We start from the raw sequence: 14129 nt of genomic DNA on the forward strand, positions 1-14129 counted from the left end.
TGAAATAAACTACTGGCAGTCACTCAAAAAGCAATCTGCAGGGGACTTCCCTGGCGGTCCAGTGGTTAAGACTCCACGCTCCCAGTGCAGGGGGCACGGGTTTGATCCCTGGTTGGGGAACTAAGATCCCACATGCCACATGGAGCAGCCAGAAAAAAAAATCTACAGCGTTAATAGTTCTCTATCTATTCAAGAAATTATATTCATAGTGAAAATCACTCCAACAATGAAAACTTCAGAACCAAATGTCTTCACGGGGGAATTCCACAAAATATTTAAGGTGTAAATATTACCAATTCTACACGAATTTTTCTATAAAATAGAAAATAAAGGATCACTTCACACTCTTTTCATGACAACAGAATTTTACCGAAGGCATAAACAGATAAAAAGATTACAAAAAATGAAAACTACAGGCCAATAACTCATTAATATATTCAATAGATGCAAGCATCTTTAACAAGCCTATGTCCTTAGCTGTAGACAATTTCTTAATGAATAGTTTTTTTGATCAATATAAAATGTTTTCTATATGTTTTTAAAAGCTATTTCCCTTGAATTCTTTTTTATGTTGTATTAATATTGTCCAATTTTTCAATCTTTAAATATATTCTTGACATAATTTTTATATCTCTTCATTGTTTTTCAGAAAGTAATTTTAGGTGCATATATAAAATAGAAATACATTTGCCTAGTTAAATTTTACAATATGACTCTAATATTAGAGTCAACTGTCATCACCTGAGTATCCTCTTTCTCCACTTCTTTCAGATCAAATCTATTTTATCAGTTTTGCATATACCATTCAAGATCTTTTTCCATAGATATGGATATATCTTCATGTCCAAAGAAAATAATACAGAGTATTGTTTTCCATCTGTGTGAGATTTTTACATTAATGGTATCATTTTGTCTCTTTGGTGTGTAATATTATTTTCTTTCTATATTAATATATTTAGATTCATCTCATTCTTTCGTTGGATGCATAATATTTCATTTTGGTCTAGACCTTATATTAATTATTCTATCCCCTCTAATGGTACTTTGTTTCCCGTTGTTTTTGTTTTGTTTTATTATGAAGACAATGCAGTGAATAATCATGACAACAGTTCTTTCCTGAAGCACAACAGAGAAATATCAATAGATGCTGAAAGAATCGCACACCCAATTCACATACCTTTCACTTCCAGAAAAAAAGAAGCAACATTGGCTTTTAAACCCCAAAACCGATGCCTGAGTCATTTGCAGTTATACGGGCTTTAAGAAATCTCCAGCCTTTGAGGTTATAGGGAAAAGAAGGAATGAATTATAATATTTAAAGAAAGTTGGCCTATTGAAACGTGGACTAATTGTGAGTTTTATGTAGAACACTATTAAGGGAGTGTTAAATTGAGATGATTCTCTGTGGTGTTAAAAAAAAAAAATACTCCCTGCAAATAAAACTAGGAAGAGGAGACGAAGAAACAGAAAGGTTATACTGAAAGTAACAGAGCTAGTGAGTGGCAGAACTAGAATTCAAGCCCACAAATGTCTTTCTGGATATCTCTCTGATTAGGAAGTACAGCTGTGAATGATCCCAATATGAGAGTTGCCAGATAAAATACAGAACACTCAATTAATTTCAATTTCATATAAAGAAATTTTTTTTAGTGTAAGCATGACCCATGAAATATTTGTTGTATATATGAAATTCAGGTTTAACTGGGCTTTCTGTTATTTTATTTGCTAAATCTGGCAATCCTACCAATATTTATCCTCTATGTTTAACTATAAAGGCTGTGTATCTTGGTTTCATTTTCCATTCTCTCCTCACACACACAAAAAAGTTTTGAAAACCTTCATTTGGTTTATATATAGGTATATTTCTGGACTTGCCTGGGACATACTCTATGGGCCCTAGGAGGTTTGAGGTGGGTTCTTCTTGCTTTTGAGTCCCCCAACTGACCTCAGAGGGGTCCCTTCTGTGCTTGTTAATAAGAAGTAGAGCTGCGGTAAGCTCAGTCTCTCTAACCTGAATAAACATATATTATAGAAACTGTGTATGTTCTTACCTATTTTGTTGATAAGTTCATGTGGTATTCATCAAATGTACCTAAGTTTTATTTTTAAAATTAATCTTAATATAGCATATATGTAAAACACTTACCTATGAATGTATTATCCATGGTAGTCTGTAGGTTTCATCATTGCCTAGGGACCAGCATAATCCCTAAAGTAGCAGCCTCATATTTATCTTCTGTCCTGTGTCCCTGAGCACTATGGAGCAGTGTATCTATCCTCATTCAAGTTGTTCTTCATGGTCCTTGGTATGATGAGTGATTTTTTAACAAGTCCTGGACACTTTGACTATTGTGCTGGGAGATTCTTGATTTTAGGTAAATATTCTATTTCAACAGGTAGACAGTCACCCTTTTTAGGTCTAGCTTGTAGATCCTGGCCAACTTTTGTGACCTTTAGTTCAAACAGCAATTTAATTTTCAGAGCCCAATTCAGTACTATTCTTGTTGGCTTCATTCTGGCTCTACTAGTCTCTCTCTCGATCTCTGCTGGTGCCACCTATGTGCACAAAGCCATTGGGTGGGAGTTGATGAAACACTGGGTCTTGGTTGCTGATACTGTGATGGACTGACCCACCACTGCTCCATGCATGGAGTGTGGAACAGGTCCCTGGCTGAGCCTTGATGACTATGCCCCAGCTGTTGATTGGGCCACCACTGTTTCTATTGTTGGGCAGGGTGGATCTCCCCACTAGGTCTTTAATTGGTTGCATTTTTTCAATTCCTTTGGACAGAAAGATTTTGTTTTCTTATGTTTTTCTTTTATGCCTGTGGGAACTTCCAGGTTGGGGGTTTCTTTGGAGCCCAATCAGGAATATATAAGAGATACAAAGAAAACCCAAGAGACTCACAGTGGTGTCTTTCCTCAAGTTTTGAGTTCTGTGTCCTGTCAGCTTCTTTCTTGCACCTTCAGAGTCCTTTTATGATTGTCTGTTGAATTATTCCCATGGTATTTAGACAAGAGAAAAAAGGAAAGTTAGTCAATGCCATTTTGTTTTGGAACTAGAAGTCAGTTTATCTCTTCTGGAGTCATTTTCTTCATCCTACCATTTTCATAAACATTTCTTCTAAAATTTACCAGTGTCCTTAGCCCAGGCAGCTCCTCAGTGGCTGGCGTTTCTAGTACTATATCTGGAAGGTTAGTAGTCACTAAATTTTCTCCTCCCCATATTGTCCCAAAAGTACAAAAAATTCTTGGACATGGCCTCAATACATTCCTGGGGATGGTTGTAATCAAGTGTCTCCATTATCAACAAGGATCTTGGTGGAGGGAAAATCTCATTCTCACATACTACTCAGGTTCTGCGTCCTCATTGGGGTCATCTCGATGTCCAGATTCTAACATTTTCTGTTCTACCTCATTCATTCATTTGGTCATTCATTTAGCTTTAGCATCATGACTAGTAAGTGAACTACTGAGCTGTGGTACAATACTATCGTTTTGAGGATAAATTTAAGGTACAATAGAAAGAACATGATAATCTTGTGAACCAGGTCATCTGGAGCTATTGAATGTTTACCCTGGGTTTGGATCTATATGGATTTTGAACTCCCTTTCAGCACAAGCATCTGTTATTTCAGGTTCTAAGGTGGTCCTGAACAGACATTGAACCCAGTTTTTGTGCGTCTGACAGGAAATCCAGAATGATAAACTATCCTTTTCTTCCACTTTAACTCATTGTTTCAAAATCCTTTTATTTTATGCCAATGGTAAATTTTGGGAGAATTGCTGAAATAATCTCTCCTAATATTTTATTCATTTATTCATTTACTGCATTGATTCTGAGGATGAATTTGTACTTCAGTTTCCTTGGAAAGCTAACGTAAAACTGATTGTTATGCTGATACTCTGGTTTCCATGACAACTGGAATATGCTATCTAATGGTCAGAGGTAGAAACAGTTAGCAACGATATTCACGGGGAGAAAGAATGGCATACATGCATCTATAACAGGCCTACTGGGGAGTCTACCATCACTATGACTATGTGTCTTTTTATGTGTGTGTGTTTGAGGGAATGAGTTATTTTATTGGAGAAACTGGGTCTCATCCCCCCTGTAATTTGGGAGAAACTGTCAGGTCCTCATGAGGAGAGTGGTAAATAACTGAGTCACCAGTTATTTATTCAATTTCCTTGTCTCTGTGCTCTAAAATAGCCTGACACCTGTGAGAGGAGAACCTCTTGAGCCTTTGATTCTTTCAAATGGATTCTGTCGGTGGACATTAAATAAAATGTGGATGATCCAAAAGAGGATTAAATTAATTTTATGATTTTAAAAATGTATATAATATTTTTCAATTTTAACATTATGTATTAAAAATTCCCCTGACAACATGGGTATCACTTATCAGGAAAAAAAATGAATTTTAGTAATGATCTAAATTCCCCTTAAACTGTCCTATATATTCAATACCAAAATAATTATCAAAAGTTCCTTTTAATTACACAAGGCAATTATAAAATGTATCTAGTGTCAGTAAGGTGCCAGAATAGCTAAAATATTTTTATTATATAGGACCGTTACCACCTGCTCTTTTAGTGTAATAAAGAAATTTCCTTACTCATTATTTTTAGGAAATACTGCATTCAAGTGCCTATAAATTTCCACAGGCTGCATAGGACAAGAAGCTCTAAGGTAATAGCTTGGAATTTTGGTGATGTGGGTTTGGGAGAAAAGTGAAAAAAAATGAATTTCATTCTATGGGTGTCGGTATTCATGGGAGTCATTTTAAGAAATGTGCACTTACTGAAAGAGAACTCCATACTAGGATTTCTTTTCCTTGAGGTATATGTTAATCAATCACCTGGATAAGTGGTAATCAGAATATTGCTTCCAAAATACTATTTCTATAGAGCATGGCTATCAATTAGTTAACTGAAAACTCCTTTTTGATTAGTGATTTTATTTCAATCTAAGGGCAATTGCAGAAAATGAATCATTTTTGTTAAAAGCATAGGAATTAAAAACTCCTAATTTTTGCATTTTATTACTTTCAATTTTTTTATTTTATCGTGGTGAGAACATTTAACATGAGATCTACCCTTTCAACGAAATTTAAAGTGTACAGTACATTATTGTTGACTGTAGGTACAATGTTATATAGAAGATTTCTAGAGCTTATTCATCTTACTTAACTGAAATTTTGTGTCTGTTGACTAGTAACTTGCCATTTACCCCTCCTCCCAGATCCTGGAAACCCATTATTTCACTCTTTGATTCTATGAATTTGACCATTTTAGATATATCATGTAAATGGAAGCATGCAGTATTTATCTTTCTGTGACTGGCTTTTTCCACTTAGCATAATGTCATCAAGGTTCATTCATGTTGTCACATATGGTTGAATTTCCTTCTTTTTAAAAGCAGAATAATATTCCATTGTATGCATACCACACTTTCTCTACTCATCCATCTGTTGATGGACACTTAGGTTGTTTCCACATCTTGTCTATTGTGAATAGTGATGCAATGAACATGGGAATGTTAATACCTCTTCAAGATCTTGATTCAGTTCTTTTGGATAAATACTCAGATGGGATCATATGGTATGTCTACACTTAGTTTTTTGAGGAACATCATATTGCTTTTCATGGTGGCTGCACCATTTTGCGTACCCAACAACAACGTGCAAGGGTTCCACTTTCTCCATATTGTCGCCAACATTTGTTATCTTTTATTTTTTTAATAATGGCCTACCTGACGGGTGTGAAGTGATATCTCATTGTGGTTTCAACTTGTATTTCACAGATGATTAGTAACATTGAGCTTCTTTTCATATCCCTCTGTCATGTATGTCTTCTTTGGAGAAATGTCTATTCAATTCCTTAGCCCATTTTTAAAGTGAGTTATTACTTTTTTGGCTATTAAATTTTAGGGGTTCCTTTTATAATTTGGAGATTAACCTCTTATCAGATATATAGCTTGCAAATGTCCCATTCCACAGGTTGCCTTTCCCCTCTGTTGATGGTTTCCTTTGTGGTGCAGAAGATTTTTAATTTGATGTAGTTTCACTTTTTAACTTTGGTTTTGTTGCCTGTGATTTTGGTGTCAAATCCATGAAATAATTTCCAAGATCAATGTCGTGAAGCTCTTCCTGTATGTTTTCTTCTAGGATTTTTAGAGTTTCAAGTCTTATATTTCAGTCCTTAATCCATTTTGAGTTGATTTTTTTGTGTATGATATAAGATGAGTCCAATTTTATTCTTTGGCATGTGAATACCCAGTTTTCCCATCACCATTTGTTGAACAGACTATCCTTTCTGCATTGTGTATTCTTGGTAAGCTTGTCAGTTTATTTTTCTTTACAGTTTATTTTAAGCTGACAACAACTTAACTTCAATCACATACAAAAACTCTACATTTTAACTGCCCCCCACACATGCTTCATGTTACTGTTGTCATGGTTTACATGTATTTATATTGTGTATCTTTTAACTTATTTTTAAATTATAGTTATTTTTAATGCTTATTTTAATACTTTTGTCCTCTACCTTTAATACTAGAATTAAAAGTGTTTCTTTCTTAACACCATTACAGTAATACAGGATTCTCTATTTGTCTATATATTTACCTTTCCCAAAGAGTTTCATACTTTCCTATGCTATTGTGTTCCTGTTTAGGGTCCTTTTGCTTCAACTTGAGCAATTCTCTTTAGCATTTCTTGTGAAGCAGGCAAGTAGTAATGGACTCCCACAGCTTTTCTTTTTATTTATTTTTTGGGTAGGGAGAGTCTCTTTTTCCCCTTAATTTTTAAAGAACAGTGTTGCCAGATGTAATATTCTTGGTTGGCATATTTTTTTTAAGCAGTCTGAATATATCATCCCACCCCCTTATGGCTTGCAAGTTTTCTCCTCAAAAATCCACTCATAGTCTTATGGGGTTTCCCTTGTATGTGAAAAGTCACTTGTCTTGGCAATTTGATTATAATGTGTCTCACTGTGGATTTCTTTGTTTACGTATTATTTGGGATCCATTAGGTGTCTTGGATATGTATGTCCATTTCTTTCTCTAAATTTGGGAAGTTTTCAGCCATTATTTCTTTGAATAAGTTTTATGGTCCTATCTCTCTCTTCTCCATCTGGGACTCCCACAATGCATAATCTGTGTGATAGTATCCCATAAGCTTTCCCACTCTTTTTACATTTTTATTTTTTTACTCCTCTGACTAAATTATTTCCAATTGATTCTCTTTGTATTCACTGATCCTTTTTTCTGCTTGATCTAGTCTCATGTGACTCCTTTAGTGGATTTTTCACTTCAGTTATTGTGTTCTTCAGCTCCATGAATTCAGTTTGGTACTTTTTAATATTGTTTATCTCTTTATTGAAATTCTCACTTTGTTCGTGCACCATTCTCTTGATAGTGGTGAGCAACATTATGACACTTAATTTGAATTCTCTATCAGTCTCTGTAAATCATGTATCTTGATTTCCTTAAGGTTCGGTTTTGGAGATTCATTGTACACCTTTAGTTTGGAACATCTTTCCCTGATTCTTCAATTTTTTTGACTCTCTGTGTTGATGTCTGTACATTAGACAAAGTAGTCACCTCTCCCAGTCAGTCTTCATGGACTGGCCTCACACAGGAGAAGAGCCCCATCCATCACCCTGGCTGAAGATTTAAGGGCTCTCCAACAACTATTTCCCTCCCTAAGGAGAGGCAAGCTGCTGTGTTTTTGTCTGCTCACTTGGTCCTAAGCTGGGAGAATCTAGGGCCTCTACAAGTCCAAACTGCTGTTCTCCCCCAGGTGGCTAGACTGTGCTAGACCCATCAGAGCTCCAAGACTGGAAAGTCAGATGCCATTTCTTTGGGCATCCCTGGAATAGATGGAGTGTTAGATGCATGGATCTACTTCTACCCTCACAGGGGAAGGTTGAGAGCTGGGATTTTTCATTCACTCACTCTATGCCTAGCAGAAGGGAAGGAGCTTTGGTATCTAACAGTCCAAACCATCATCTCCATTCTCCCCCGGGTGGCTAGATTGTATCAAACCTATCAGAGCTCCAATACTGGAAAGACAAAAACCAGTTCTCTGGGGAGCCCCTCAGAAAAAGTTGGGGTGCCGAGCCAATCTCTTCCCTCCCCTGGGAGAAGCTGAGAGTTAAGTGGTTTCTTCCTGATCATATAGCCCTGCGCCAGAGGCAGAGACTGAGAAGGTGTCCTGAATCTGCCTGCTGGCTTCAATGAGTCTGGTTTCATGTTCGCCCAGGGTGCAGAAGCATTTCATTTAGTTTCTGGATTTATCACAAAGGGAATTTGTCCATGAATTGTTATTGAATTGGTGTGTTTGTGAGGGGAAGGAGGGTCCAAGACTTCCTACACCACCACCTTGCTGATGGAACTCTTGGATATTTTATTTCTTGATGATAATTTAAAAACTATGAACTGATGGGTCATGGATTGGGCAAGATTAATATTTGTTATTTATATTAATTTGATTTTGTATTTAAACATTACATCAGGCTCTAGAAGATCTGGATCAGAATAAATATTTGGATAAATGTAAACCCGAAAGTTTCTGAGATTTTGGGGGATACTTTAACAGGCTAGGTATTTTTCAGTGCGTGTACCAATGGTCAAAGAGAGCACAGGGAGAAACAAAGAAAGAAAGGAAAAAGGAAGGAAGGAAGCAAAGGGAAGGGAAGGAAGGAAGGAAGGGAAGGAAGAAAGAGTGAGAGAGTGAGATTTCTATGGGTACAGAATATGAAATGAAATTACTGGAAGTTTATATATAAACTTGGTAGTAGAGGATGTATTGAAAAAGGGCCACTGGGTGCTGTGCCAGTTCATTTAGACTTTTTTTATGAAAGAGATTTTCCTATTATTTGTTTATATTAAGCATGCATCATTTTTTATCAGGAAAAACACTGATATTTTTATTTTGAGGGTAGGTAGGAAATACACCATCAACATAATTCACACTTTCTAAGTGACATACAAATATAAACAATAAAGTATGATGAAATCTGGTGTAGAACCAAAAATATAGACTTTCCGTTTTAGAAATTTAAAAAGACAAAAAGAAAAAAATAAATTAAAAGAGACAAAAAAGACTCAAATATTGACAATAATATTTTTACCACTTTTTTAACATTTTCAATAAGCATTTCTACAGTGATGAATACTGGGGAGCGATACCTGTCTACTTTGGCGGTAGATTAACCTGAGTTCTAGGCACTCCACATCCCACCTGTGTGACCTTGGGAAATAGAAGCCCCCGCCCCCAGCCCCCTGGTGTCTGTTTCCTCAAACTTTGGATAATCCAATTTTGCCATTATTTTGTTGTTGTTGTTTTACCAATCTTAAGAGGCAAAAATATGGGATGCTTTTGCATTTGAAATTCTTTATTAACAAAGAAGGTAACTTTTATTATTCACTGGCCATTGTCTTGTTAATGTTTCCTTACTATGGAATCGAGGGTGTACAATAAATCTCTTTTTTATTCCTCATGCAGCTTGTTGAAAAATTTAGATTAATATCTAAATATTTATCTATTGGCAATATAAATGCTGAAAATTGTAGTCCAGCATTTCGAGACTGAAATCTTATGCTCCCATGAACTGTGGGTACCTCCATACTACCAGAAATAACCTTGGACTTTTTTTAAACACTTTTATTCATCCTTGATATTCCAGATGAAACACAGTGCACATTTGTGACCTCTAATCAATCCTTGCATTGAAGAGATGTTGATATTTTGTCTATTTGTCAGAAAAGGAGACTGGGACACAGAGCAGCTTAGGAAAATGCTTACAGCTATACAGCACTTAAGTAGTAGAGCCGCACTCAAACTTCAGCTAACTTACTGAATGATTCTCTGGTTAGAAAGCTACCCATGGAACTGCCCTACTATTTTACATCCATGAAAAAATATAACAGCTGGAATGTGGGTTGTGATATCTGACTTGGTTTTTTCCTCACAGAGAAACTGTTGAAAACTTTCCTTCACTTATATACAGGCATGACTCTGTCCCACCTGGCCTCATTCCTATGTATCCCAGGAAGAATGTGGTGGCTTCTTGATTAAGAGAGCCCAGGACTAAGGACAAAGGGATTTTCTCTTTGCTTTTTAATTCTGAGATTAACTGTAACAGAGAGCAGTTGTGTCTCTCTAAGCTGAAGAGCTGTGTGTGACAGAAATTGTATATATTTGTGTACATTGACAAATCTGCGTGTTCCTTGTCAACCCTCATTCAGTTTCTTTTCAAAATTCTTAATCTATCATATCCGTAAGAGTCATACAATGGAACATCCTTATCCATTGGCATTGTGTAAATTCCAGCATGTCCGGAAGGAAGTAAATCCTAAATGTAACTGGTTGAAATTCATTTCTCAGTGTTTACCAAAGACAGGGCAGTCTGTGGGAGTTCAGTCTCTCGTCAGAACTCTTTTCCTTCTTGCTATTCTCTTCACATATATTTTTCCATATATTGATCTGTCTGTTTTGTCCCAGACATTAAATCCATGAGAAGCTTGCTTACCTCTGTACCTGGAGGGTTTGATAGCTCTACCGTCACCTATTATGATGTTTATTCAAAGTATCCTGAGAGTTCGTAAGCATTCCACCCACACCAACTGACTTAACCTCATGACAGCCTATTATAACTAGAGTATCTCTGATCACAACTTCTGTATTGTTCAAAAGAAAAAAACCCTTCCCTATATATTGCTTTAGCCCTGTGTTCTGCACAGAGTCATCACAATGGCTGGTTCTGACATCTTCTCTTCTACTTCTTTTATTCTATTGTAACAATGTGAGTCACATCTGAGACTTTGTGGTCTGGGATGATGCTGATGCTCTAATGATAAATCTAATGAGTCACAGAAAGTATATATTCATCTTGTGACTCAAGTGCAAGGGAATTTCTTGTTGACTGGGGGTTGCAGTAACTTACACCTGGAGGTTGAGGTAATAAAGCAGCGTGAGGAGCTAACTGGACCTTCTGTGCATCACAGTCTGCTATCAGGAATTCCTGTGACACAACTTTATTAGAATTGAGTGTGTGCTTCTGTTGGCCAGTGGTGGCAAACAGTCATAGCCCTCTTGGCAGAGAAGTCTGTCCTGAGGCACTCAGTGAAGAGCATCTCAGACATGTTCCCAATGCCTCCTCCTTGTTCTTGAGTCCAGGGGGCAACTGTGGCAACTGAGTACTGGAGGTAATTTGGCATCCCTTCAGGAGCAAGCATGCAGTATTGTTGGTTCCAAGTTAATCCTAACAGTGAGTCTGATGAGAAATCTGAGCCTATAAACAATCCAAAAACTTCTCTGTTACCATTGTTTGAAAAGTTTGGTCCATGAAATACCTACTATTTAAAGGTTGCTAGTATGCTCCTTAATATGTTTTTGTTCATTCATTAGTTGGAGCGGTATAGATTAGACTGGCTGACCTCTCAATTTTGAATCTGACTCTGAGAATCAATGTATATACCCCAGTTTCGATACAATGCTACAGTAATGCAGGAAATACGGTAACATTTTGTTTTATATGACAACTGTCTATGCTATTGTTTTCTGGTAGACAGATCTGATAGAATTACATGCGGAAAAGTTGGAAAATCTGTATGGATTACAGGCTTATTCAAAGCCTATCATCATAGGGTGTTTGTATATCTCTGTGCTTGTGGGTTGAGGTATTTATTGGAGTATGAGGGTGCTTGATCCTTCCTGTTTCGTGGGAGACACTGGCAGCTCATGTTAAGAAGATCCTGAAGAGGCCAAGTCACCAGTCAGTGTTTCTCCTTCCTTGATTCTGTCAACTAAGATGACAGCAATTTGATATCTAATTTAATAAAACAAAGGTTTCTGTATTTTTTTAAGCAAGCATGCTTTTTTAAGAAAGCTTTTTTCTAATACTTTAAAGAAGTGTCATATATCATGATAATATCTACATAGAGTAATAATCTTTTCACACTTCAGGAAACATATGCAAACTTGAAGTTATAAAACAGGAGTTGGCAAATCTTTCAGAAAAATGCCAGATATTGGATAACCTATACTTTGGGGGCCATACAAGTCTCTGTCCCAATTACTCAACTCTGCTATTGTAACAGGAGATCAGCCATAGACAGCAAGATAAAAAATGAGGGTAGCTGTGTTCCAATAAAATTGATTTTTAAAAAAAGGACAGCAGGCCAGATACAGCCACCAGGCTTTAGTTTGTGACCCTGTTATAAAGGATTAGATTTTAAATGTTTGGAAAAATCTAATATTATCTTTCTGAGCTCCAATTCATCACCATCTTGCTTATAGCTACTCATACAGCTGAGCATCATTTTGGAAACCAATTCTCTAAAGGAATATTTATGTCTTTTCCTGCCAGTCATTTAATATGGCTTCCCTTTACCTGTAGCATAAAGCACAAGTTCCTTAACAAAGACTGCTTTATGTCAGCTTGAGTTCTGCTAGTAGATATTGTTGATGATGCAGTTAGTGATTCATTCTATTAATTATGTTTCAAGAGAGAAGCATAGACTTTCCAGTATTTATTGCTGCCTTCCTTGTATGAAATACGCTTTAAGAGGAAGAAGATGGTAGGTAAGGGATATCTGAATCTCTCAATCAACATTCCTTAGAGTATGTACAGGTGCTGTGGCCACCTTTACCACCCATCTGGGTCTGATCATTCAGATTGCCACAGGGAGACAGGAAATCAAGAGGAGAGAGAAGCAGGTTGCATTTCCTTTCTCATTCCTTTTGCTGTGTCATCCCAACAAAGGCCCTTCACCCAGCATGGCCATGTGATTCCTGTAGGGGCAGTAAGGACAGGTTTGCATATTTCTTCTAATTCCAGGGACATTGGATATTGCATCCCTCAGAAAATATGCTCAGTGTCACTAATCATTAGGAAAATTCAATTTAAAGCCACAGTGCCATACTATATCACACCTACTGGGATGGCTATTATCCAAACGACAACAACAAACAATAAAACAAAAAAACAAAACAGAACGTATCAAGCATTGGTGAGAATGTGGAGAAATTGGAACCCTGGTGCACTGCTGGTGAGAATGTAAACTGGGGCAGCCATTATGGAAAACAATATGGTGAATCATCAAAAATTTGTAAACAGAATTAAAATAGAATTGTATATAAAATTAAAAATAAAATATTTTATTTTTGTAAAATTATATTTAATTTTATAAAAATAAAATATTTTATTTTTATAAAATTAAATATAATTTTACAATGAAAAATAGAATTATGATCCAGCAATTCTACTTTTTAGATCTACAACCAAAACAGTTGAAGTCAGAGACTCAAACAGATTTTTGTATACCCATGTTCACAGCAGCATTATTCATAATAGCCAAAATGTGGAACTAACTCATGTTGATTGTGAGATTATTATAATAAATAGAATGTCATATATTCATACAATGGAAAATTATCCAGCCTTAAAAAGGAAGCAGATTCTGACACATTAACAATGCTGAAAGTGGTAGACATTATGCTAAGTGCAAGTCACAAAAGGACCAATAATATGTGAGTATGAAAGTATCTCAAATTCATAGAGTAATCAAATTCATAGAATCAGAAAGTAGAATGGTGGTTTCCAGGGGCTGGGTGGAGAATGGAATAGGGAGTTATTATTTAATGGGCACAGAGTTTCAGTTTCGGAAGATGAAAAAATTCTGGAGATGGTTGTGATGATTGCATAACAATATGAATGTACTTAGTGCCACTGAAGTGTACACTTAAAATGGTTAAAGTGGTAAATTGTATGATATACATATTTTATCACGATTAAAAGTATAAGATTGCTTGAGGTACAAGCCTTCAACTGGGACCTGCATCTCTTCATTCCTATATTGTGCTTTAAAATATTCTGTTGTTTCCCAACACCAAATCTCTGCTATTATAGAATGAAGTAGCTGTAGAGCAAGGAGTACCACAAAATCTCAACATAAAATGATTGCAAAAACATGTTTAGGAAAATGGGAACAATCTTACCCAATATTACACAGATCATGGTAAGTCTGGTTCTGCTAGCTAGATCTCTTGATTCTCACTCCAACTACTGTTCACCAGAGCCTTTACCGTGCTCAGCACTTCTGAAGTACACTGCTTTTC

At 36.2% G+C, this 14129-nt stretch overlaps 1 protein-coding gene across 3 annotated transcripts in view; it reads left to right on the top strand.

Moving 5' to 3' along the window:
- PWWP3B (PWWP domain containing 3B) overlaps positions 1-14129 on the top strand; it is a 112397-nt gene that overhangs the window by 54276 nt on the left and 43992 nt on the right. For 2 of the 3 annotated variants that reach the window (XR_009698895.1, XR_009698894.1), the window contains exon 6: positions 4633-4693. The exons of the other annotated variant lie outside the window; for it this stretch is intronic. The gene's annotated coding sequence lies outside the window, so the exon portion shown is untranslated. The remainder of the gene's footprint in view (positions 1-4632; positions 4694-14129) is intronic. 3 annotated transcript variants of the gene reach the window in all.

Source organism: Eubalaena glacialis, chromosome X (assembly GCF_028564815.1).
Source record: "Eubalaena glacialis isolate mEubGla1 chromosome X, mEubGla1.1.hap2.+ XY, whole genome shotgun sequence".
In the NCBI taxonomy this organism is placed as follows: domain Eukaryota; kingdom Metazoa; phylum Chordata; class Mammalia; order Artiodactyla; family Balaenidae; genus Eubalaena; species Eubalaena glacialis.